General features: G+C 42.2%; 1 protein-coding gene across 1 annotated transcript in view; it reads left to right on the top strand.

Annotated features, from left to right (window-relative positions):
• The window catches only part of Cdk14 (cyclin dependent kinase 14), a 475,778-nt gene that overhangs the window by 15,356 nt on the left and 432,900 nt on the right, over positions 1–27,522 (top strand). The window lies entirely within an intron of this gene.

The raw sequence follows: 27,522 nt of genomic DNA, 5'->3' as shown, positions 1-27,522 counted from the left end.
CACGTCTGTTTGCTCCCTTCCGTCCTAGGACATCCACATGTGAGCTGTCTATACGGTGGATGTTCGGAAGCTATCTTCAAAGTCAGAGTTTAAGAACTGTAATCCCCACCCGCTACACCTCAAATGTGTTACGAAACTCCGTGTTTCTGTCAGCTTCTACGCTGATTGACGAGTGCAACTAATCTTCCTTCAAAAGGATAGCAGATGGATGCGGACCTTTCAGTGTATTTTAATGGCTGTCTGGGAAGGGACAGAAAGGGACGGAGCTCTTGTCGGGATACCACAGACTTGAGGCCTCCCAGGGTTTGCCAGCGAGAATGTGTCAGCCATGACCCTGTCATCCACAGTGTATGTGCTGAGGGAAACAAACTGAAGTCTGTCGCTAGGATTTAGTCCTTGCTTTCAGGCCTGGCCCCACTGACTCTAACTTACTGATGTGTGGATTTTTATTGATTCTGTTTTCAAACAAGCCATGGACACCCATGTTGGAGAGCACCGTGGGCCCTGGGCAGGGGAGGGGAGAGTTCACACTTTCCCTGAGGATGGGGGTGTAGGCCTCTCCACTTCCTCTGTCTGCTCTATCTACTCGAGGAGGCCAGAGGCAGGGTGGGGTTTTCATATCCTTTAAGTATGTGCGGACAATAAAAATGACCAGGGGCCTGCTTTAACATTACCCACTGCTGACACAGTGGGGGGGGGGTGAAGACGCGTGTCTCCACGTCCCGTCCCGTGCGGTCTGGGTGCTTTAGAATGGCCCCACTTCCGAAGGCGATTTCCGAGTTCCGATTCAGAAAGCAGGGCGCTCTTCGTTCGACAGTACCTACCTCCGGATACCGCATTAGTATGCCAGATACCTCCACCAGAAGAAAAGCTGCCTTTCCAACCAAGGGAGCTTACTCTGCGGCAGACAAAAATGAATTTTGTCATTTTCTCGAGAACGTTTTATTTTATTTTATTTTTTTCATTAATCCAGATGAGTTGTAGCTAAAGAAGAGAGAAAGGGAGCGGAGATAAACTTGTTTGTCGGAGTTGTCATTCCCGGCGTGGATTACGAATTCTTTTGTGTTGTAGATGCTCATTTATTTTCCGTCGTCGGCTCTCTCTTCAGATCACCTTCAGGTGAATATGATGAACAATGTCTGCGGCGCCCACTTCTCTCTTAAAAGGCAGACTATTAAGTCTTACAAATGAGGGTCCTCGGGTCATTAGATATTGGGGTTCAGGTGTGCAAAAGGCTTGCTAACATATGGCCTGTGCCAGACGCCTTAATTGAGTTTGGGACTTCCCTGGGGGGCCTGGCATGACTCTGTCTAAATGATGTGTTACACATGCAACCAAAGGTGCTCTGCTCCTCGGGAGGGAAATGCAAATGTGTACTTTGTGAAGCCCACGGCCGACTGCACAGTGTGCACGGACCACGTTAGCTTCCGAGTAGCGACTGGAGGATGAACGCACCGGAACCTGTATGGCTGGCGTTAGCTGTACGTCCTCACTCTTGGCTGAGCCGTTTGGACGATATTCTGCATTTCTCTGACGCCACTGTCTGGAGTCAGCCTCTGGAGTGACATTTTACCTGGATGCCCTGCAGGAGAAATACTGCATGGGTACCATGGGCCATATGACAGAGAGACCATAAAGAACCCAGAGTTCTCATAGAGAGGCTACCTGTGTTTGGTAGGAATCCTAGCATTCGGACAGCTTTTTCTAACAAGGCATGATGCTGAGTGTGATTTTTGATTTTTAATTTTTTTTTTGTGTGTGTGTGTGTGAACGCTTTCTATTTGGGGTTGTTTGTTTTAAGGAGAAAGATTAAAAATAGGGGTTGGGGATTTAGTTCAGTGGTAGAGGAGAAAGGCCCTTAAAAAAAAAAAAAAAAAAAAAAAAGAAAAAAAAATAAAGAACATAGAGTTGTATGGATAGGGGTGTGTAGCCAGTGTCTGGTAAGAATTGGAGGGAAAACATGAGCAAGAAAACATGAGTAAGGAAAAAAATATAATAAAAAAGTTTAAAAAAAGAATGGATTTCTGCATTAAGTAGGACATTAAAAACGGTTTATTTATTTATTTCGTATGTATGTGTGCTTGCTTACATGAACTTAGGGGTGCCACATGCATGCAGGAGCCCGAGGAGGCCAGAAGAGGGCAGCGGTCCTCCAGAACTGCAGTAGCATGCAGTTGTGAGCTGACAGGCGGGTGCTGGGAACGGAACCCAGGTCCTCTGCAAGAGCAACAAGTGCTCTTAAAAACTGAGCCATCTCTCTAGCCTCATAGGACAGTTTTTGAGTCAAGCTACACCCAAATTACTGAGAGGGAACTGAGAGGCCAGAGGACATGAAATGATTGCATTAATTACAAATAATATTGGGGAAAACCTGACTGATTATTATGAAATCTAAGGGGTCTCTTTCTTCACCCATTCTTTACCTTTCAGATTCCGATTGTAAACATTCTTCAAACTACGTTCATATTTTTTTTTTCTTCCGGATTTAAGTGAGGATTGTATAGAACGTTGAGTCGTGCCTGATTCTTTTAGTAATATTTTTATTTGTCCACATTTATGGCTGTGCTGTAATGCTCTGAAGGCAATGGAGGTTATGGACAGTTAACTCTTGGATGGCGGCTGCATGGTCCAGAGGCTGGGTCACACTGGGAAGCTTGAAGGGTGATGTTGGTGTGTGTGCTAGCTGGCAGGTTCTGAAAACAGTTTTAGAACGTTTGACTGTGGGTGTAAGTTGACTTCAGTGGACAAGGCAGGGCGGTCAATATTGAATATATTTTTTTCTTTGAGCCCCGAATACATACATGGATTCTGAGCTCATGCATATGAAACGACTTCGCCTTCATATTTATTTCATATTGTGGCAGCTGGAATCTTTGTGAAAGGATAACGATAGAGAAAAATAAGCAGATATTTGTAACATTTATATTTAGAAAGGATGAAAGACGACTTGGCAAAGAGCAGAGACACTGAATTCTTTTTTCTTGTTATGTATTTATGTGTTTACTTATTTATTTACATAGGTAGCTGTGGGTACCGGAAGAAAGAAATAAATGTTAAGAAAATCTACATTTTTCTCTTTCTTCCCCCTCTATCTCTTTCTCCTCTTCTCCCTAGCCCCAGTTCCCTTGAATGGCCTCCTCTTTAGTTTCGAATGCTGCCTTGGCTTGGTGAAACACACATCTCTGTTTCCTCCAATGGCAGGGGGTAGGGCTGGCAGCTACAGGGCTAACTCTGTCCTGAGCCCTCACACCAGCGTGGCCCTGGGATGGTGATGGGATAGTGGCATTTTTAATGCCATCCTCACATGGGTCCTGATGTAGTTTTTTGTTTTCTTTAATTTTTTTTGGGGGGGGGGGTGCATAATGGCTCCTGGCTGGGGAAGAAGGGAAGTGTCTCCGTGGGGAGATGGGGATGTTCTATGATGCCCAGCTTCTGAAGACAGGCCTGGACCCTGTGCTGCCCCTGCTGTGCTCCCCGGGCTCCAGCGTGCACTTCAGTTCCCTTACTTTGTCTTTTGCTTTTGAGATGTGAGGGAGGGTACCCGCCTGAGGGGCCATTTCAGATTCTTCTTCAGAGCATTTGTGCTCAGAGCATCTATTCCTTACTCATGGATTTATTTCCTCTCCTTCTGTTGAGAAGGAGTAAGGAAGTGAGGGAAAAAAAATCTCAAGAGAGCAAAACCAGTTTTCCGGTCACCAGGCTTGTTAGGTTAATATTTACTTTCAAAATGAATGTATTTGCCAGCCCTTCCTGATGTTTGTTTGGCAAGAATTTAACATCCACTTGAAAGCTCAAATTATGTTCCACTTCCACTGGGGCTTCACGCCCAGGATGGTGGCCCCTGGGCTGGTTCCGACCCCAGTTGTGATTTCTCCTTTTTCTTGAAGTGACGTGTATCTTGGGTTTCGGGGAAGAAATGAAACTGAGTTGGATTTTCCCCATTTCTCTGTGTCTGCTGTCTAGTCTTGGTCAAAGGGTGAAATGAGACCTTGTGCTTTTAAGCCGGTTTCTAATGGCCCTGCAGAGAGGTGTGAAGAGATGAGGGCATCTGGTTAAAGACCAACACTGAAAAACTAACAGTCACGTCATTGAGACTTGTGTATTATTTTGTTATTAATTCTAATTGTGTGACGTCTTTGCATTATAAAAGCGCAGTGGACCATTCATGGACAGGTGTGGGTACCACAGACGACACAGGAGCACTGGAAGTTTACAAAAAAAAATGTTTTTTTTTTTTTTTTTTTGTGACAACTCATTTTTCCAGTACTTTATCAACTAGCATTTTAAAATTGATTTTTCTCGTTAAATTGTGTGTATGCGTGTCTGTGCACGTGTGTGCAGGTACCCTTGGAGGCCAGAGGAGGGCGCCAGACTCCATGGAGCTGGAGTTACAGGCGGTTGTAAGCTGCCGAATGTGGGTGTCAGGAGGCAAACTCAGGTCCTCTAAAAGAGCGGTACCTTCTCTGTACTGCTGAGCCATCTCTCTAGCTCCTTATTTTCAGCATAAATGGAATATTGTTTTTAGTTTATAGGTTTTAAAAAAATAAAGCTATCTTGTCATAAATGATTGTTGCTCTCTCTTAACCTCTTGCAACGACTCAGGATGTCCTTGGTGCTTGCTGGAGACACTTTAGCCCGTAATTGTTATTTATGAGTTAAAATCAATCTTTATTCATTCGTTTTGCATTTTGGCATATTTTCTTAACTGTTGATTCCAGTATTTTTCAGAGGTTTTCTGGATACATATGCATTCTATCCACAAATTATTTTTTATGCTTTCTGTTTCTAGTGTCCCATGAAATTATTTTTTTTTTAAATTTTCAATTCTGTAATTTTTCTCAGTGGAAGTCGCTAATTTTCCTTATGTCTCAGATGTTATTATGTAACATTATTAACGAGCATAAAATATTGATTATTTTGGCCTCACTGGATTGCTAATAATGAAAAGTCTTCAGATACAGTTCGTAGTATTGTGAATGATTTTTTTTTAAGGCATGTTATGTCAGATAAGTGCCAATTATGTCTCATTACTAGAGGCTGTTTTGAGGATTTTAAAAGAATTTATGTCCAAGGAGAAAGCTGTCTGTGCCCAGATTGTTTAGCTGGTGCTCTTTGCTTTTGCTGCATGTATATTAGCAGATGGATCCAGTTCTAAAGTCACAAGCATGGCCTGTAAGCCTTTTGTAGTCCCAGCATGGTATTTATGTATAGTTGGAAGTGTGAGGAAATTATATGAACTTTTATTAGGACGTAAACTATCATTTGGGGATCCTGCAAAGCAGCGGATAGCTACAGGAATTATAGATTTAGCAGGAATTATAGATTTTAGAGCGAGGCACTCTCCTTTGAGATTCATTTCTGATCCGTGCGTGGCTTGGCACCCACATCTCAGCTTCTTAATCAGGTGCTGTCCAGGTGGTTGGGAGCGATGCTGAGCGCGGAGAGCAAAGCTCGGGCAGGAGATAGGGAAGCTTCCTCTTATCGTCTTCCAGGTTCTACAAGGCCTTCTGGGAGCCTCCTTTTCCTTATCTGTCCAAGAAGGACACTAATCTCCGCCAGGAGAAGTTGTTGGGAAGAGCAGTAACCTAAAGCTTGTGAATCCTTTCAGAGGTCTTGGCACAGAGCCTTCGCAGCCACTTGGTGGAGCAGTGCGGGTGTGGAGTGCGTTTGATTTTATGAACCCTTGCATCGAGGTGCGCAGGCTCAGGGCCACGCAGTGCCTGCCTAGCCTCCTCACGGCTCCAGTGATCTCATTCGAAAGGCGAGAAAACCCGCCCTGTAAAATCCAGATTGAGACTTCCTCCTCTTACTGCCTCAACTTCTGACTTCACACAGCCTGTGTTGGTCAGGTTAACTGGATCTAACTACAGGGAAGGTGTACCAAGTGGCTTTCGGTGGATAAGAGTTATGCCCGAACAGACCAGAGCCTTGGTGAGCCCTACTAACCGATATTTGCAAAGAAACAAGGCTCACGTGTGTCACGTCTGCGACTGTGGTGTGCAGCTGGTGGCAGGAATTACACAGAGATAGCGTTGGCCAGCCTTGATGGAGTGGGAGGAAGATAGTTCCCCTTTTTCCTGGTCTTTCTTCTGGTTTGGGGCCTCCCTGTGTCTTCCTGAATCTATCTGGTTCTCAGTTTTGTTTGTTGACATTTTCGCTGGAACACATCCATTGTCTAGAGAAGTCATTCACCCCCTCCATCCCCCCCCCCCCTCCCCCCCTCGCCCGGCTTCCCTGGTTCCTGTGTCCCTGGAAGGAAAAAACCAGGATATTCCTGTCTTCAGACTCTGTTCAATCAGTTCTTTGCCAGCTGACACTTTTGAGACGTTTTGGGGTGTTTGTATTATTTGGACTTTCTTCTCCCCACCCCAACCTACCCAAGTTTTATCTTAAAAATGTTTTTCTTCCTGTCAGTATTTGCACTATTTAAGTTTTATAGATATGGTAGAAACTGAGTCTTAGAGCAAAGCAATTTGCACAGAGCTACTGACCTTTCTGAACTAGGGGTGAGGTAGACCTCAGTTTCTTGAACTTTGTAATGGGGCCCTGTGTCAGGCTGTGTGTGTTATTGAATATTGATCTTGCGGACAATTTGGTAATAGTAAGTGGTTTGGGAACATGTAATGACCAAAACTTAATTCTACATCAAATGTATGATGAAATCAAAGGTTCTTTTGGCCATGTTTGTGCTTGTTGCACTGTGCAACTTTACTGCACCTTGGTTTTGAACACATAACATGTGAACCACACACCGCTGCATCGTATGATGCTAATGCCTTGGGTCAGAACCCATGCTTTGACTAGAATGTTTCTACTGCATACAGGTAGTTCTCTCAACTCACATAAACACAGTGGTTTAGTTACAGAAACCAAGGGCTTACTATTTTCATATCATCATTCCTCATCTAAGTACCAGGTGTGTCTCACAATGGGTTGGGTTATGTTAGGATGTTTTGATTTAAGAAATATCTGACGTGAGTTTTATGAGAAACCATTGGAGGAATAAGATGGGTTTCCCAACGCCGTTGAATTGGCTCTCCACAGAATTCTGCCAGTCTGCCAATCCATATGCATGTGACATGGTGTTCTCAGCACTGACAGTTTAAAAAAATAGAAATACACACCAGTTCTGAAAAATGTGGAAGATGTCGTATGTCTGGTGGTGTTACATATTTAGTCCAGTTTTATAAGTACACACATCTCTTAGAATGCACATTTACTTAACCCATTAATAAATGGTAAAATTCTACATACATATGCATGAAAATTTGTTAAGATTTAAAAAAATTTTTTTTACAAAAGATTTATTTTATTTGCTGTGTATATGCACATGCCTGTTTGTCTGCATTATATCACATAACATGTGTGCCCAGGTGCCTGCAGAGAGCAGACGAGGGCACTGCCCATGTCCTGTGCAACATCGCTCAGGTGAGCTGTTTCTCTAGCCCCCAAAGTGTTTTAAAAGAAAAGTCATTATGATTTATTAGCAGTACATATTGGCCTTGTATACCTATTTTACATATCTATATACCCAGGGTCACATAAAAGTTTATCCCAGGAAAAGTGGTCGTGAGTGGAAGGAGAAACATGATCTCCTCAGGCCTTAGCTGTGGGCTCCCTAGGGTCTGGGAGGCTTTCTGGGTTGGCCTATCAAAAGCAGCATTGACAGTTCCTCACTCTGAATGTTGATGGAGGTTACATTTTTCTCCTAATTGTAACTTTCAAGTTGCTAATTAATGCTGAGAGTGTATTGACTGTGGGACTAATTGAGAAACAAAGTCCAAAACGAAAGTGCTACACACAAATTGATTTTCCAGCTTAGAGTACTTACTATAAATTCCATGTTGTTGGCCTTAAGGAGACTTTCTTATCTAATTAAAAAACATGGCTGGATATGCATGCCCGGAATCCAGTACCTGTGGCTTTTCTGTTCCTATTAGTTTGGAAATATTTGTGTGTGTGTGTGTGTGTGTGTGTGTGTGTGTGTGTGTGTGTGTGTGTGTGTATGTAGAGAGGAGGGGAGATTATTTTGAGTTTTCTTTACCAATCTTGAAACTTGTAGAACATTTGGTAACACAATCCGATGCCCTTTCCCCAAAGCCCCCAGCTTGTAACTGGATTAAATATTCAATGCTCTCTAAATACATATATTGAGTATTTCTACTTGGATCAGGGCTTTCTACTTTTGGCCCCAAGAAATGTAAAAATCTGAGTCCCAGAGATAGTTTTCTGGTGTATTGGCTGTTTGTTTAGACTTGTCACTTGTCTTAAGAGGGGAGTGAGGAGTAGCGAGTGGGTGGGGGACAATACTTAGGGGCCTTCTTAGTGACTTGGGAAGTCACCATTCCTAACACTGCTCTGGCTGCTTTGACTGAAACCCTTCCTGCCTTCCTGGAGTAGTTTATGCTGTTTATTTATTTACATGGTATAAGGAAATTCCTTCTTTACCACTCCATCTTATCTTTGATCAAAGTTTCCACCCAGGGCCCTCGTTTAAACAGTATTATCAGAGACTGCACATTCTCCTTTCCTTTGTAAAAGTTCTTTTTAATTTGTTTCAGTAGTAATAGTTACTTTGTACTTCTAGGGACTGAACTAGGGTTTGAGCAGGTCAGGCAAGCTGTTTACCAGTGAACGTTGCCCTCCTTTGTTTTATTTTGAAAACCTGAGTTTTTGACCTAACAAAGCTCTCAGGTGTCTATCTTCTTCATTGCTTGGTGTAAGAAATGGTCATAATTTCCATTCTTAATGTAATCATATGCCACAAATTAGCTCAGTTTGTGCTTCTATGTCTTCTTTTTTATATTAATGTTAACGTCTTAAAAACACTAGTTGTCTATGTTTATTGTCTAACATATAACTCGACTGCACACATTCCAATAAATAAAACCCCACAGCTGTTTCTGTGGGCCAAGTGGGAGGCCTTTGATTATTTTTCTCCACATATACATGGCTTTGACAGGATGGATGGCACAGTGAGATATTGGAATGGCAATAGTCTGAAATAAAAAAGCACATCTGAAAAAAATGAATATTTGTAGTGTTCTGACCATCGAATTTATGGTAGAATTATTAGGATGATGACGATTTTTCCCCCCTGTCAGCTTTGAAGAAGTAGAGGACTCCACGCCTGGGCCTGCCATTCTGTTTAAATCAGTTTCTGGTACTGTTTTCCATTTTCCATTTGATCAGAGTCGAGCAATTAGCACTTCCCTCAGCCATCCTGGGAAGGCTTGATTAGGAGGGCAGCAGCAATGGTGGTAATGCCTCCTGGAGCTTCAGTCCTTTTACTTAAATCAGTGCCTTTTATCTCTCAGGGTCCTTTAAAAACAGCTCTCACACCATCAAATCCAGTGGAGGCTTTATCTGGGAAGTAGAGTTGCTGGGTGTTCAGGATTAGAGTGGCAGGCAGCTGTCTAATCACAGGCAAATTGTCACTGTGTATTCACAGCCTCCGGAATTTACAAAGTAATTTCATGTTGTTTGTTTGTTTCCAGTGAATTCTTGTAACAACCCTGTGACTGTTGGACTCTTGTGGTCACCTGCATTTTCTAGAGGACACTGCACTCTGAAGATGGTGGTGCATAGGGGCCAGGTTTTTGTCCTCTTTGTGGGTTTTTGACTGACCATTTTAAGGGTCAGAAATGGAAATGAGACTCTAGAAGGGCGTTAGTGTAGTGTGATCCATTTTGTTATTTTTTTGTTTTAGCAGAATACATATAATTTAAATTCATTTTTCTTTACCACCAGCTAATTGTAATATAGGATACTTTAAATGCTCATTTAATTAGGAAACAACAGCATTTAAGTAATAAGACATCACCAGTGCTGCAATAGATGTCCTTGTGTAAACTAGGTAAGAAGAGTTAACTTAAGCCTTTGCATATCTGTAGCTCGAGCTATATCTGAATACGTAACATTTCAGCATAAGTAGAAACAGTAATATAATTGGTTAGACACACACACACATAATTTCTTTTCTTTTTTCCCATAATTTATCTTTTATTCACTTTACATCCCAATTACAGCCCCCTCCCTCCCGCCTCTCCTTCAGGCCTCACTCTTGCAAATCCCTCCTCCCATTGCTCCCTCTCCTTCTCAGATAAATGGAAGCTCGCCTTGGGTCTGACACTACCCTGGGGCATCTAGTCCCAGCTGGTCTAGGCATGTCCTCTCTCCAACCAGGCAGTGCAGGAAGGAGGTCCAATTTATTTTCTTAATAGAAAAAAAAATTTTTTGGAAGAATGGCTCAGTGGTTAAGAGCACTTGCTATGGAGCCTGGTTTAGTTCCCAGCACCCACAGGGTGTCTCCCAACTCCAGGGGGTCCCACGGGGATTCCACGCCCTCTTCTGTCCTCTGCAGGTATCAAGCATGTGTATAGAGAGACAAATGCATGCAAAACACACATAAAATTAGAATACATAAATCTTTAAAAAAGATTTGGATTTGGATTTAAAATGTAGGTACCCCCCAAGATGAGTTTCCTTTGGAAGTAATTTAAGGTAAGGTTTTGTTAGTTTGAAAACCAGATTTTCTTTATCCAATAGCTACAACAGCCCAATGAGGGAAACGAGATAATATCCTCATTTTAAACTTCACTGAAACCGAGATTAGAACTAGTTTATCAATTAGGAGTACACTAAGTGAAATAATCATTACAATACCATAGGCTATTTAAAAATTATCTCATTGTAAGAGGATTTATGAAACGAAAAGTGATAGAAATTTTCTTTAGCTGGGGGACGCGGCTGCAGTGTGGTTAGAGTCCAGTATTCTTGAAGTCCACGTGGATGTGTTCTCTGGTGAAGCCAGCACATGTGCGATGTGAGAAATTCAAAATTAAACATTTATCTCCTTGAGTTTTGAGGTACAGTAGAGGTTAGAGGTACCCAAAGATGTCCCTTCGTCTCTAGTCGGAATGGAATCTTGGATATGATATCCTTGTCTGTATTTTTTGGTTGGTGACATCATCTGGATTTCTTCATCTCTTGAGGAAGACTCTATAATTAATTCTAATTTTTAATATCATATTTAAGTTTTTGTTTGTCTAAGCCACTTTTTGTAAATGATTAAAATCTTATTATTATGAAGAGAGAATGTTTACCCTTAGGCCAGAATATTTTTATTACTGAATTTTTGAAAGTAAAAAAATTTAGTAACCCTTATATTAAAAATCGACTAAGTTCTAACTATATTTACTTTGCTTAACTTTTGTAGAGGAGACTCACAGGGCTGGGAAGCACTTAGAAATGTTCAACATCCTTAATCATCAGGGAAATGCAAGACAGCCCTGAGATCCATCTTAGTTGTCAGAATGCCCAGGATCAATAGAACAAATGGCATCTCCTGGTGGTCAGGCAGGGAATTGGGGGACACTCATCCATGCCTGGTGGGAGAGCCAGTGTTTGTGCCTCTCTGTCTACAGGTGCTTCTTGTGCTTTTTCTTTGACTTCTTGTTTTTTTCTGTTTGTTTGTTTCTTTGTTTGTTTGTTTTGTCCTATTTAGATGCCTGTTTGTTTTCTAATGAGAGAGAGAGAGAGAGAGAGAGAGAGAGTGGAGAGAGAAAGGTTTGGGTTGATGCAAAAGTGGGGAGGTCCGGGGAGGAGTTGGGGCTGGAAATTATAATTGGAATGTATTAGATGACAAAATCTATTTTCCATAAAAAGCAATTGTTTCGTTAAAATTTAGCATTCAATTTTCATTAAAGTTTGTGAGACATTCTACCCTGGATAAAGTTTAGCATTCTTTTATATCTCTATTTCTTGTGTTGTGAGAAAGGCTTAGTCATACTGGGCATGGTGGCACAAGTCCTTAATCCCAGTCCTTGGGAGGTGGAGGCAGGCAGATCTTGATTGGGAGGGCAGCCTGGTCTACAGAGTGAGTTCCAGAGCTCACAGAGAAACCTTATCCCAAAAAACCAAAAAACCAACCAACCAGCCAACCAACCAACCAACCGACCAACTAACCAGAAACCCCCAAACCCAAAGCCAAACCAAACCAGACAAAACAAAACAAAACAAACAAATGCACCAAACAATAACCACCACCAACAAAAACCGGAATCATCAAAACCCAAAGAGTGAATTCGTTCGTCATACAGAGTGCATGTAACACCTTGTCCCTTTTAAGGAGCTATAGAGCTGAACAGATTATACCTTTGATAAGTAAGTGTTTTTCTCAATTTTACCTTAGGCTAAAGTCTTCTTTTCTAAACACACTTTTCATTTATAAATGAGACTAAATTAAATTATATTTTCCATGCTTGCTTTTGTATCTAAAGGAATAAGCAAAGAAAGGAAAGTGTAGAGTTTTCGGATCAGGTATCATCTGTTGTCTCGCTGTTAATCTGGAATATTGTTCCCTTCCTGGGTATGGCAATGTTGGCTGTCTCTTATCTCACCCACAGTAGGTCTCTTCCATATAGCCCCCCTTTCAGCTTGTGCTTAGCACTAATCCTCAGGTGGATACTTTTCCCTCTGGCCATCCCTAAATCAGAAATAGTTCTATTCAGTGTAAGGTTTAAAGACACAGATGTACACCATAGCTCTTTTTTTTTTTAAAACGTCTTATAAGGTGAGAACATAGGGAGTTTAAGTTTATCTATTTTTGACCTTAAAAATGATAGAAGTCAGCCCTTCTTCGGAAGTTCGTAGGGAAGGAAACTTGCTGGGTTCCTCCTTGTTTAAGCTCTTAGCTTCACAGAAAGTAGGTCGTAGGCCAGAAACAGCAGAGAGCATTAGGTTAAGAGAAAGTGTAGAGGTGGTCATTCCTTTGGAGAAGTAGTTCTCTACTGTATGTTGGACTGCTGTCTTGGGGGCCAGAGACCGGCTTAGGACATGTGAGAGATCAGGTCTTTCTATGTCCCCTAAAAAAGCCACTGTTCCATCTGACCTAGGATGCATCCTGGGATATTTTGTTTTGGTGCCAGTCAAACTTAACAAGTACCAAATGAGTCTGGCCAGAAGAAACACAATGTTAGCTGTAGACCGTCCTTAGGGTAGATCAGCCAAGAGACAGACAGGGGCAGGGACGCTCACCAACATGCTTCGAGATGGATCTTAGCACCATGCCTCAGGGAAATTAGTAGTAAAGAGACAGACACACAGCTCCAGGAGGTCATCCTTAGCAGCCAGAGGAGTCCCCCTAAACTTCAGGGGCCTCGATTCAGGCCAAACAGGGATTTGTGATTTGTGACTTCAACTGAAGGAATTTTAGGACTGGTTTTTATAGTGAAGATATTTTAATGTAGGCTTAAGCCTGAGGGTTAAGAAAAAAGAGGACCCATGCAGGGTGTGAGTGTATCTTCCCAAGAGGCAGTGGCCTTTACAGATGGAAAATTCTAACATATAGCATGGAATTAATGTTAAATTATTCATATCACGTATAAGTCTTTATTTATAAATAAGTTAAATTGTTTTTTAAAAATAATTTATGCTTTTGTTTAATTATGATTACCCAATGTAATTAATAAAAATTATTACTTAAATAATTTATGTTAAATGATAGTCATGGAATTTCTTTCTTTAGCTTTTATCTTAAAACGGTACACAGAGCCCTTCTTGAGAACATAGATTTTCTGTGTTCAGAAATAAAGAATGAGGAGGTGCGAGTAATGGGTTCTTTTCAGGTTTATCTTCAGCTCTGATATAAGTTGTTTTTTATTTCTTGTCTCCCCCTCCTTTTCCTCTCCTGAGATGCTGTAAGGCTCTCTCCGTTAGCTAGGGGTATGTGCTGTGGATCAGGCTGCTTTTGGGATTTTCTCTGTCTGGATCCGACTGACTCAGGGTTGTCCCGCTTGTTCACAGACATGAAAGGGTGCTCAGCACTGGGTGATGGAACCTGATATGTGTCTTCCCGTGTGATGTAAACCGTTCTTTCTCACCCGGGAATGGAGCGTCTCTGTTGTGCTCCTCTATGAGGTGTTTGCTCTTTACAGTGTGTGTCCTCTGACACCTCTACTCTTTCTGACTGGAGGGAATGAGGGCCTCTTCTCTTTGGTGTCTTCATGATAAGGGACTCCTAAATTAGAGGCAGCACCATTGCAATGAGCAGGAGAAGCTACAGAAACAGAAAACGCATGATTACGTATTTGGGGACGAAGTGTCAGCAGACAAAGGCCAAATGGAGATATATCAAATTATTTCAAAAGCAAACAAAACCAAGACAAAACAAAGCAGAAACCAAAATGCGTTTGATAGTTTTCAAATGAAAAAAAAATCTGAAAACAAACCAAACAACCAGAATCCAAAATACCTTCAAAAGTGTGAAAGCAACCAGAAAATCAAACCAGATGTCCAGACCAAAATGTCCCCAAAGCCATACACACAAGCAAAATAGAACACCTACTTTGAAAAGAGACCAAGTCCCTAAAATGGTATCTACCAAATAGGATCCTTAAACAACCAGCTCGCAATAAACAAATGTATCATCAACCACATGGTGGGGAGATGAGGATCGTGCCTGGTGGCTCTGTGCCTGTCCCTCACTTATATGAAGGAGGCTTCTCTAGTGAAAGTGGATTATTCTCCCAGCCCCACTTTGGTTTTTTTTTTTTTTTTTTTTTTTTTTTTTTTTTAACAAAACAGTACAAAGAATACCAGATAGCCAGACTCTGATGCAGATATCAAATATAGTGGTGGGAACATCAGAGAGAAAGGTTACACCGAGATGGAGAAATCTCTGATGCCTCAGATCCTACTAGCTTTTGGGTTGGTGGAAGCTAGTGGTCTGCCAACATAATGTGTTCCAAAGGGAAACCAGCCTGTAAGTTGGAAAGTTTTGGGTAAGGCTTGCAAAGCTGTTAGGTAAGGCACCTCTGTACTGTGGCCCAAGGCTCCAGAGAGGCTGAGGGGGCTGAAGTCTCTTCCTCTGCAGCGCTTTGCAGTTCCGAGCAGCTAGTCAGGCACGCGGAGGGTTGCTTTTGAAAGTCTAGGTACTTTTTGGATTTTTTTTTAATCCGTACCTAAAAACTTCAGTAATTTGTTTTTTTTAAAAAATGATAGGTTTTTTTTTTCCCCTTGATATTATTAAGTCAGTGATAAGCTGGGCAATCTGCTAATTTATCCTGAAAGGACCGGGTCAGCCAGAGCCAGGCTGACTCCGTGACAGGCTGCAAACTGGCAGTTTGGAAGACTAGGCCTAAGTCTTCTGTTTCCCGGAAAAGAGAATCTGGATCCAGGAACTCGTGGTCAGCTGACCACTACTATGGCGGCCAAGTCGAGGATGCCTTGCGACCCTGGAAACTCCCGGAGTCCTAACCAGTCACAAAGGTACCCGTAGCCCTGGAGATAGAGCCAAGGACTCAAGGGAAAGAAAGGTTAAAAGTCACCCACTCCTACCCTACAAGCTCGACCTTGTAAAGCATAACATCCGGGGGATCTCCATTCGAAAATGGGGAGACCCCTGCAGGCAGGAAGTTCTGCTGCTCTTCCTTTGAACCGTGTCATTCTTCGGGGAATCACGGACCCTTACAATTATTTACCCTGTCCTGTGTTCCAGATTCATGACCCCAAATGCTTAGTTCTTCCGTAGTTGTAGACTTTATTTTCTAATCTTTGAGCTGCTTAAAGCCCTAACAGTCCAAGCGGTGGAGGGACTGTTGGCCGTTTGGCTAAGGGGAAACAACCTGACAGCGTTCCAAAGTAAGGCAAAATTGGGCCATCACAAGCAGCCCTTGGGGAGGAGGCTTTGGCGGCCGCCGTGGTTTCAGGCCTGTGATCAGGCTCCTTCTCACCCTGTTACCAGCAGCAACACAGTAGCTGAGTCACCCTGAGTCCCAGTGCGTCCTCCTGTGGTGGTAGCTGCCAGGCACCCCAGTACCTTGAACCTGGGTGCTACATGTGACATGCCTGGGGTCACCAGGCCCCAAAGCTCCCCAAAGAGTGAGGGAAATACCTAGTGTGTATATTAATATAAAATACCCGGCGTGTGAATTAAGGTGTCAGCGTCTTAGCTTTCTTCTTCTTCCATATAGACATTTGAGACTAGTCTAACGAAAATAATTGAAAAAAAAATGACTAGGATATCATGCTTTTTGTACTATTCGCAGCAGATTTAATCCGTGTACCAACTAGCCTTTGACACCTTGGATATTTTTGTCCTATTAATCACTCCCCACACTGTCTTATGTCTGGGACATTCAATACAAGCCTCTTTAAGAGAGAGGGCTTTCTGACAAAAGCCAGCTGCCCAGACATTTCCCCCTCTCTTCACCCATCCCCCAGCAGGCTGCTGAAACCGTGTATTGGCGCGGTTCCAGATTTCCTGAGTGACAGAATTGTTCCCAGGCCAGGAATGAGAGGAATCTGCCCGGTCTGGAAGATGACTCCAGCTACTTTTGCTGGCTTCTGAGTGAAGCCTTCCAAACTGACTGAGAGCCAGCACTTTCTAACCGTTGGGAGTGCCTGCTTTAAATCTGGTACGCGCAGAAGCCTTACTGTTAAAGCATGGTTCTTGACTCTACTTTTCACTTTTAGGAAAGCCTTTTTGGGGGGTTTGGGGGTGGGGAGTGTGGCACCGAACCCTGTGAGTTACTTTTAAGCCACCATTCCAGTTGTACAAATGGATACGACTGATTTTTGATTTCTGACTGTGTTTCCCACCTGGAGCTGCTCCCAGGTTCTGAGCCTGCGTTGTTAACTTTCTTATTGTACTCTGAGGTGGGAAAGTGTATCCGCTGAAAGGACGGGAAGTGATTGGCTATTGTCCGGGGTGGAATTTGTTTATCTTTTCCACGCCTACATTCCTAGACTGTGAGAGAACTGGGCATCCCTCTGAGTACACTTGGGCCTTGTCAGCCTCTCTCTTGGAATTATTTTTTACTAAAGGCTTTCTTTCTCCTTTGGGAATGAATTCAGGGATTTAGGGACCCCTCCCCGTCCCCCGCCCAGTGTTTCTCAAAGGCTGTGTCACTTAGCACTTATTAAAATAAGTGTTGAGATAATTCTAATGTGCTTCCAGGCCGTCACTGTCAACTAGAAGTATAATGTAAGTGACATTTTTTTCCCTATGAGTCTAATCTTAAAATAAAGAGACATAATTGGATCTCTCCTTCACCCCCAATGGTTGTGATCAGCCTTGAGGTCATGTCCATGCCCGTGTCAGAGCAATGTGCTTAGCGGTGTCTGTTCCTAACTCTAAATATCGGAAGTAGGATAATCAGGGCATAAAATGAAGGTAGGAATTAATTTTGAACGTTTTCTTGTTTCATTTCTGTTTTCTAAAACTTACTTGTCTATTTGGTTCTTACAACCGTGCAGGTGGCTAGTGGCTACCAACTGGTCCACATCAATCCAGGCTGTAACTTTTGGTACATTGGCAGTTTCTCTCCCCTCAAAGTGTTCCCAATAGAGTCACGGAGTCCCTGTGTAGGACTTCTGTATAGCCTGTGTGGGGGCCCCTGAGATAGGCTGGCCTTGGCTATAGCGAGGTTGGCAGGAAGGGCCAGAGCCAACACTCAGCGTGCTTCCTACTGCACTTGCTCACTTGGAAGCCCTGAAGTCTGTTGGAAACTGTGCATTGGTTTTTGTTTGTGATCGGCACTTGGTTTTATATTTCTACCCAGCTATTTTTCAAGTCGTGTAGTTAAGTGAGACAGGGCTGGGTTTGGATGCCAGCTTGCCGCCTCATGTTTTGAATTATACCGTGATTTCTCCAGGTCCCTTCAATCACCTCCTTTGGAAAGTGATGAATGTTGCTGAAGGTCGTTACTGAGATTTCAGGGTACACAGTTGTGGGGGAATTTCAGCCACTGGAGGATTCCCGAGTTCTCTCTCTTCTGGACAGTGCATCTCAGGCCTTATGTGAACGTGACTCTCAGTGAGGTCTGAGATAGGGGCTCAGCTTTTTCATTTCTCACAAACTCGCAGGGGATGCCATCCTGGTGCTCAGTCCACACAGGTGCCATGGTAACAAAACTCTAGGCCCTCATTGGTTTCCGTCAACTTGCTACAAAAAAAAGAGTCAAGTAAGAATAATGTAGTGAGATTTTCCTCCAGGCCAAACTCGTTTTATATCTTTTTAAAATTCAGAGATAATTTCTTCCCTGCCTTGTTACCATGGTTATTGTAAATGGTAGTTATTATTTTTAAAATGACCTTTCATAGCAGTTCGAAGGCTAACGACACTTCCTATCTCTACATTAATAGAATAAAATGTACACTGCCGTTGCCAGCTTGTAAAGTCAGATGTCATCCTACCTTCTGATTTTCCTGTAACTTTCTTTCTAGCTGTTCCTAACATTTTGTATTTTGTATTGATACAGTTAGGCACCTGAGTTGCTGCTCAGTGCCACTTTTGTCACTAGCACTAGGGTCCATCATTATCGATCGTTGCCGTTGTCATCATTGCTGTCGTCATCATCACTTTGGTCCTGGTTTTGTGAGTTAGGTCCTGATATCCGTAGATTCTTAGTCCCTCCAGACATTCAGGGTGGCCTTTTCTGTGGTAGTAGTACTGTGTTTTGGAAAGGTGGGGTTGTCGCAACGAGTATAGTGTGCTATTAGTTCTTGGTGGGAGGGTGACATTTTGTAATGTACAGAATACACAAACAAATGAGAACTCAACTGTCTGTGTTTTTTTAAAAAAACTTACTCCTGTTTGAGATTCAGCTAATGAAAAGCTCATCCCCGATTGACCAGATCCAGTACAAACACTGTGTGTGTGTGTGTGTGTGTGTGTGTGTGTGTCTGTGATCCCGGTTTTACACTGGATAGTTTAGGGACGTGACTGCTGAGCTCTTCAAATGTTCTTTTGCGTAGGTCACTTTCTAAAGGCATTTCTTTTATTTTTTTAAATAGATTTACTATTTTAAGCATTGGAAAGTTTGTTCAATTTGAAAGACATCTATCCATTTAATTGCTTTTTTTTTCATCTTTATTAACTTGAGTATTTCTTATTTATATTTCGATTGTTATTCCCCTTCCGGGTTTCCGGGCCAACATCCCCCTAACCTCTCCCCCTCCCCTTCTATATGGGCTTCCCCTTCCCATCCTCCCCCCATTACCACCCTCCCCCCAATAATCACGTTCACTGGGGGTTCAGTCTTAGCAGGACCAAGGGCTTCCCCTTCCACTGGTGCCCTTACTAGGATATTCATTGCTACCTATGAGGTCAGAGCCCAGGGTCAGTCCATGTATAGTCTTTGGGTAGTGGCTTAGTCCCTGGAAGCTCTGGTTGCTTGGCATTGTTGTTCATATGGGGTCTCGAGCCCCTTCAAGCTCTTCCAGTCCTTTCTCTGATTCCTTCAACGGGGGTCCCGTTCTCAGTTCAGTGCTTTGCTGCTGGCATTCGCCTGTGTATTTGCCGTTTTCTGGCTAGATCTCAGGATCTAAAGATATCTCTTTCATTGAGGCAGATCCAACGGAAACCATAGAACCCTTTGTAGTCTTGCGTTACGTGAACTGCGCTGACGCATAGCTGTAGGAGGTACGGTGGCCATTAGTATGTATTTATTTGTGTTTAGGCCGTCTTTCTAATTAATCTGTAAGAAGTGCTAAAAAAAATTGAGGTGAATCTACTTTGATAGAACTTATCTCACATTAAATCACTTCATGAGGTTATGCCCAAGCATTTACATCTCTAGATAGATATGTATGGATACGTAGGTACAATCGCTAAAGTCAATACAAATCACTTTCTTTTTTTTTTTACATTTCATTTTTTTTACAGGTTATGCATTTTATTGTTTTTCTCCTTCTGCTTAGACACTGTCTCTGTAGATAACATGTTTTTTTCCCCCAAAAGATGGAAGACAGTCTGGTCTGTATGCTGAGCTCTAAGACTTACATGGAGAGACCCAGTCTCAAAGAATAAAACAAAACATGCAGGAAAAGATGGAGGAGCGGCTCAGGTTTTGCTGAAGGCTAAGCATATATTCAGTGTGGTTCTTCAGACCGCTCATTCGGCTTCTCTTTGCTAGGCCATCTACGATCCTACTGACAAGGTAACAAGTCATTGTGTGAACAGCCGTGGCCAGTGTTTCACGAGGACCCATGCGACAAGGGTCATCACTTGCCAGGTGAGCTGTGCTCAGAAAGGCAAGTTTTTAATAAATACTGGGCAGATGAAATTGTCAATATTATTCTATTACTCTACTATTTAGTGTTCTTTCTCTGAATTTCCCAGTGTTATAAAATCTAGCCCAGTCTCTGTTTTATGCTATACTTTATATGGTAATACTTTCATTTAACATGTGAGTCATGGCTACTGGGTGTTTGGCTCAAAGAGAACTCTTTGTTCTTTGAAATTAATAGCAATTCCAGAAGGCCTCTACACTGGATATCATTTGGGTAGGGATCTTGCCCCTCAATGTTATGAGAAATGATCAATCATGGCCAAAGAGTTGGCTTGTAAATTATGAATATTCTGGAGACAATGAAGCATCCTTTTCTGCTGCCGAGATAATGCTGGAGTTAATGGAAGTGCCATATGCCTAGGGGGAGATGTCATCACGACAAACATTTAGTTTGTCAAAGTGACATCTAGATGACTGTAAGCAATATTAATCCAGTTGTAAGCTCCTGTCACGCTTGGGTCTGATTTGAAAAGTAGCTATTTTAGGCTTATTTGGTTATCGCTGTCTAGGGAAGCACATGGTACTCACCCATCAGACTTCTAGGGTGGGAAATAAACGTGACACACAATTGATGGTCCCTTGGAACTCTTCTCACCAACTGTTGAGCATGTTCTTCCTGCTTGGTCACTGTGTTATTTTATTGTGATGTATTAGGGAAAGTTCAGTTTCTGTCTTGGTATGTTACCATTTCTGTCCTGTCTGTCGTGACGTGTTAGCAAAGAGAGACCGTCTGATACATTAGTAGCTTTACTAACCACCTGTAGTCTTTACTGTAAAGCCACCTCTGAGGCCCTGAAAGCAGCTCTCATCCAGAGAGGGATAGTGTGGATGAGCCTCCAAGGGCTGAGCCTGCTTGATGGATATAAGAGAGTTGATTGCTAGGCTGTCAACTTCTGTTCTCCTCTTTCTTAAAATTGAGTTGTGTGATAATTATGTATGCTGTGCCCACGTTCTGGACACCATGTAGGTAGTTCTTTCCCACCCTGTCTTTTGCTATACCCCTGTCCTATTTTACACTGAAAAGACAAAAAATCTGAGACATTATTCTCCACCAATAATCTTTTCTTATACTTTATTCTTATCTTATGTGTATGAGTGCTTGTATGTATGTGTGCATATATGTATGTATGTATGTATTTATGTATGTGCACCATGTGTATATAATACGATGGAGGCCAGAAGAGGGCATCAGATCCCCTGGGACTGGAGTTGTAGAAGGTTGTGAGTTAGCGTGGTGCTAGGAATTGAACCTGGGTCCTTGGGTAGAGCAGCTAGCTAGTGCTCTTAACTGATGAGCCATCTCCTAGCCTCCTCCTTAATAATCTTATTATGGCATTTGTGTGTGTGTGTGTGTGTGTGTGTGTGTTTATACATGCTCATGGGCACAGTAGTTCTCCACCTTAGTTTTTTGAGACAGGGTATGTCATCAAACCTGAGGTTCCCTCATTTGGGTAGACCGATTAACTGTGAATACCTGTAGTCTTCTTGCCTCTGTGTCTCTAGCACTGTGGCTACAAACACTTGCAGCACTCCTGGCTTTTTGTGAGGGTCATGGGGATCTGAACTTGGGTTCTCTTGCTTGCATGACAAGCACTTTACTGACTGAGCCATCTCCCAAGCTCTTACAATGATGCAGGGTTCCAGAGCTCATTAAAATACCAGTCCATAGTTTTGATCTCAGGCACATCTTTAGGTCCCTTAGGCACTCCTTACCCCATTCATTTTACTATATCACATGACTATGTACTACTAATAATTAGATTAACTGAATCAAAACAGTATTAAATATTAGGGTTAAGTATTAAGTATTAAAAATTTATTTATGGTCCCAGGAAATCAAAAGCATTTAAAAACCTTAAAGTTTGAGGCTGGAGAGATGACTTAGTAGTTAAGAATATTTGCTACTCTTGCAGAGGGGTACGTTCAGTTCTAGTACCCATAGAACATGACTCATAATCACCTGAAACTACAAACACACACACACACACACACACACTAAGTAAAAGTTTAAAAACTCAAAACTGAAGTTGAAAAAAAAGAATGTTGTTGTTGTAAAAATGTAAAAATTAAAAAAAGTATGGGTGTCTTTTATCCCCACTAGGTCTGGCACTGCAGTGCCCGAGATATCTGCTAGATATCTTGTCAGAAGCACACACTCCAATTCTGTGGCGGCCCAGACCAGCTGCCCCACACTCCATTACACTTAAATCTACACATGAAAGAACACACAACACAATAACCTTAGATCCAATTGATAAGATATAATTGCCCACCTAAACATACAAATCCCAGAACCATCCATCCCTTAAGAACATTAATAACAAACTGTAAATACACAGAGCAGAATCTTTTTTCTTTTTTTTTTCCGGAGCTGGGGACCGAACCCAAGGCCTTGTGCTTGCTAGGCAAATGCTCTACCACTGAGCTAAATCCCCAACCCCAGACAGAGCGGAATCTTAATGTCACCTGACATGGCTTCTCACCCTCTCCCTCCTCTCTCTTCCTCCTCTCTGTTCTAGTCTCCTCCTCTTCCTTCAAACTCCCCCCCATCCTTCCTTCTCATCCAATGACAGGCCTCCTTCTATCTTGTACCTGCCTCACCTGTGACATCATCCCACAGAGTGTAATTCAGTAAAACAGTTACAAGCATAAATTTTTCCCATGAGAGTGAAAAGAAATGTGATTTCAAAGACAGAATTGTGTGACATAATTTTTATCTTATATTTCACATGACATACAGTGGGAATGAAGTCCCCATGATATGCAGGGTTCTATGGATATATACCAGGATACATTAAGAAAGTGAAAGAACAGGCAATAAAATGGGAAAGGATTTTATAAATTACTCATTTGTTAAGATGTCCTTATACAGAAAAATAATCAAAAGCTACAACTCAGATATAAAAGGTAACCCAGTTAAAATTTTAAAGACTTCTTAATAGTTTTTATTAAAACTTTATAAAGAAGACGTATGGATGACCAGCCAATATACAGAAAGGTACTAGAGCACAGTAGTCTCTGTGGTACTCAAGTGGTACTTGGATGACGGGAAATTCCAAGTGCTAGTGAATGTGCCAAGGATTGGGACCCTCACACCCTGGGATGGAGAAACATTCCCCTGCTTTGCATAAACAGTCAGTAGTTCCTCGAATTGGTGACCACAGAATTGCAACATGATATGTACACCCCTGATATGTAATCAGGAGAAATGAAAACTTAACATGAACACAAAACTTCTCCACCAGTGTTCACAGCAACATTGTTCATGGTAGCGGGGGCAATCCAAATGTCCATCGGTGATCCTTGGGTGAATGGTGTGTCTTTATGATGCAGTGTTACTCATTGATAACACAAGTGAAGGACTGTTGCTCAAACAAATGGACTTTGATGCTATTATGCTAAATGAAGGCAGGCAGCGGAAGACAACCCCATGTCATCTGGGTCCACTTATGAAAATTGTCTAAAATAGGTCAACGTGTAGAGGTAGCAAGTAGACTAAAGGTCTCTTACGGTTGATGGGGAATCTGTGATGCGGGAGCGAAGGTGTGTTAATGGCTAGAACACGCACATACATTTACTTTTCCAGGTAATCAGTATGTTCTACTGCTGACTGTTGGTATTTGTAGAACTCTGTAGATACCGTTAAACTCCTTGAATTGTGTACTCAGGTGGGTATGGTACATGGTATTCAAGTTATATCTCAAACTGCTCAAAGAAATCATATAATGGTTTTATCTTTAAAATTGAAGTGTTTATAAAAAGCCCAAATGACATGCATTGTGTCAGCTAAACCCCAAAGCATGCGCCATGGTTTTGTGGTCTTACATACTTTTATTTAGTACAGTTTAAATGTGTTTATATAACATCTCATTGAGGAGGCAGGGGGTGATGCCCTTTTTTCTTCCTCTCTGTGATCACTTTGTGCATTTTCAGGGTTTAAATGGTGGTAATTTGTTTTGTTATTTCGCCATGATATGGTTAGCTTCCTTGTCTGAATAGTCTTAAGAATTAGTAGCACACTGAGATTTTACTTATTTACTTTTAACGATGGGAGCAAACCCACATAAAACTGAAGCTTCTGGAAACCGCTTGTTCTTGTGATGCTCTTAACCTGGCCTTGGCATATTATGTGGCCTTGCGTTTCAGAGCATCTGTTTTTTTGCATCCTATGGGCATATAAGAGTAATCTATCTCCTCCTCCCTCCCTCCCTCCCCTCCCTCCCTCCCTCCCTCCCTCCCTTTCATTTTCTCATCTTTAAAGTTAGATGGTTTCATTTAGCCCGTTCTTCCATTGCTTCTTTTAGTTACTTTACAGCTAACTTTAATCTTGCCCATAGTGGGCTATGATGACTTGTTCCCAATGTAGACCATAAAGAAATTATTAGTGTTTATAATGTTGTGGGCTTCACTGATACTTTCCTGATAGCCTTTCTTTGCTTGCCCTTGTCCTCAATCTGCAGCACTCTCAGATGGAGATCTTCCACATGGGGGTCTCGAGTTTTGCAGGTTTGACAATGATTGTAAGAATCTTCTAGGATTATGGTGGCCATGACTGAGAGGAGAAATGGATAAAGAAATGTGTGTGTGCTGCTGTGTGGGAAAGGGTCAGTGCTGGTTTTATTTATATAATTTTTTTTTTTTAAAAAGGTAACCTCTGGTCTTAGGGAGCTTTGAATATGAATCCTATTGGCATTTTGCAAGCAAAAAGAGTAGTATTCTGCATCTTATAGAGCAGACACGTGTAGGTTATGGGTTATATGTGTTTGTTCAAATGCACACACACACACATACACACACACACACACACACACACTCTTACTTACAGTTGGAAGACTAGTGTGTGTCTTTTGGATTTTTGTCATTTTTCCTGATAATTAAATATTCAGTCTTTTTGAGCACTGCTGTTGTTTGAACTGTGGAAAATGCTTTTAACTTATGCTTGACTTATAATGTGTCATTACACAAGCACATCTTGTTTTGATATTTTTTTTATTAACAAAATATTTCCCCGTAAACACCTTGAAAAATGTGTATCACCTTTAATCGCAGAGGTTTTTTTTTTTTTGAAAGTGGTTTCGAGCAGGTGGAAGAGGCGTGTCAAAGTTATCTGGAGTGTTTTCTGTCTAGACTCGAAAGTCTTCCTTTATTTGTAAGGAAACCTGGGTATTTTCCTTCCCCTTTAAAGCAGACCTACCATGTATTTGGAAGCACTTAGAATGCATGTTTTAGACGGCTACAATTTATTTATAGGCAGTCGAACGTGAAAGTGCTGCCCCTTTTGCCCAGTTCAATACACTAAGGTTCATCATTGAACACGGGCAGAGGAGAAAAGGAATGTTCTCCCTTTAAAGCCTGTAGTCCTGCTTTAATCTCCCTTCCATGTCAGGCACACCGAGAGTAATTAACAGCCGCTCGCTCACTCGCCAGACTGCTTTAAAGCACCCTGCTCTGGGAAGTGCTCTCTTTCTCGGTCTCAGAAAGGGTTTGGTCAGTGGAGAAGAAAATCATTGCTGACATTTATGGGTGGAGGCGGGAGGCGGGAGCCGCCTGTTTTCTGATAGCATCCTACTTCTGGGCCCTGCAGAGAGATAGGGAAGTGAAAACTGACTTCGTGCTTCTTGACCCTTGCCATTCTCCCTAAACACCTAGAGAAAGGCCATTTCATCCAATCTCATGATTCCCCAGGCTTGGGCTGGAGGATGCGCAGTCCATGGGCACCTCCCGTAGCTGAGTTTACGTTGAGACAGCAAGAGAAAGTGCTTTGTCCTTAATTAGTGAGAGGCACACTGACGGTGAACGACTTTTTTCCTCCAAATGGTGATGTTTAATGCCTGAGTGTACACGTGAGTGTCTTAAGCCCAAAGCTAAGACCCTGGCTACTCTGATGAATGGCATTGCCAATTAGTTCAAGAGTAGGGGTAACATAAGCCTTTATTTTTTTCTCTTCTAGTCTTTTTATTAGACCTTTCTGTTTTACTTTTAAAACACTAAAACATGTAGTTTATAGCAGCATATAATGAAAAATGTCTTGCTGTTTCTTAGTCCACAGACCTTCATCCCTATAAGAGACTATGAACAACATTTTAAACATTGCTTTTATATATTAGTTTTTTGTTTGTAAGTCCCTCTTCTCTTCCTTTCCATTTTTCTAATCTTTAATTTCTTCCTTCCTTTCTTTTCTTTTCTATTCTTCTTTTTTTCTTTCTCTTCTTTCTTTCTTTCTCTCTTTCTTTCTTTCTTTCTTTCTTTCTTTCTTTCTTTCTTTCTTTCTTTCTTTCTTTCTTTCTTCTTTTTCATAGCTGTGGGATTTCCCTTGCTTTTCTTCCTAACAGTATGGTTTGTTTGAAAGACGCTTTAGATGGTCACAGTCACATAGGCAACACATTCATCACTTAGCCTTTCAAAGAAAACAAGGTCATTTATTTTTATACCGTGTGTATGAGCGTTTTGCCTGACCGTAAGTGGATCGCATGAGTACAGGGCCCAGCAAGACCAGAGGAGCCTTGGAGCCCCAGACATTGGAGTTATGTTGGTTGTTAGCTCTATTGTGGGGGCTGGGTCCCCCAGGAGCAGCCAGTGCTCTGAACCGTTGAGAGGTCTCTCCAGCTCCGACCTTATAAATATAGGTGAGTGTACAGTTTTGTCCACATTTGTAAACACTGTGTCATGTGGGCTGTGGACATTTAAATGCTAAGCAAGTCCTGATTCTCTTACTGATAGGATCGAGTTCTAAGAAATGTATTGTGCTGTTAGGTGACCTTGTGTGTATTGTACAAACTCAGATGGCTGTGACTCTACTGCACAATGTAGTCTATGGGGCCACTGTTGTACATACGTGTGCCATTGACGAAAGGCATGGTGTGATAGGCACACGCCTGTGTGTGCTGCTGAAATTGCTTACTGCGATAGTTCATACCCTTACCCACCATGTCCATTTTCCTTACTTTCTCTCTCTCCTTTTCTGAAACGTCAAGATTTCCCCATCAGACACACGGGCACTGATGATTCTGAGCGTCTTTCCTTCTTTGTTTTAAGCCCTGTGAGCTCCAGACTTCCAGTGCTTGCTTCTACTGGGTAAGAAAGCGTGCGCAGCTTTGCTGTGTAGGGCACCTGGGCATGCGTCTTGCCACTTCCTGCTGTTCTTGGGAACTGTAGAGGTCATCTGTCCCCACCTTCCAGTTGGGTAAGAATGATGCGTGTGACTTGATCTTTGATCATCTGGTGGAATGTGTCGAGCATTAGGGGCCTTAAAACCCCATGAGCATTTAATTCCCATTGGCTTCAGTTGATAGCAGTTTCAAGGTATGTTAAAGAATAGTTGGATAGATGGAGAGGGTGGGAGAAGCTGGGTTCTTTAAGTAAATGACATCAGCAGAGCTATGGGACTCTTTCAAGTCCAACTGTGGCTAGAGGGTGGCCGATGTATGTTTAATCAATCTCAATCAGT

This window comes from Rattus rattus, chromosome 6, assembly GCF_011064425.1.
Source record: "Rattus rattus isolate New Zealand chromosome 6, Rrattus_CSIRO_v1, whole genome shotgun sequence".
Taxonomy (NCBI): domain Eukaryota; kingdom Metazoa; phylum Chordata; class Mammalia; order Rodentia; family Muridae; genus Rattus; species Rattus rattus.
Note: the sequence above shows the minus strand (reverse complement) of the source record. Positions and strands in the feature narration are given on the sequence as shown.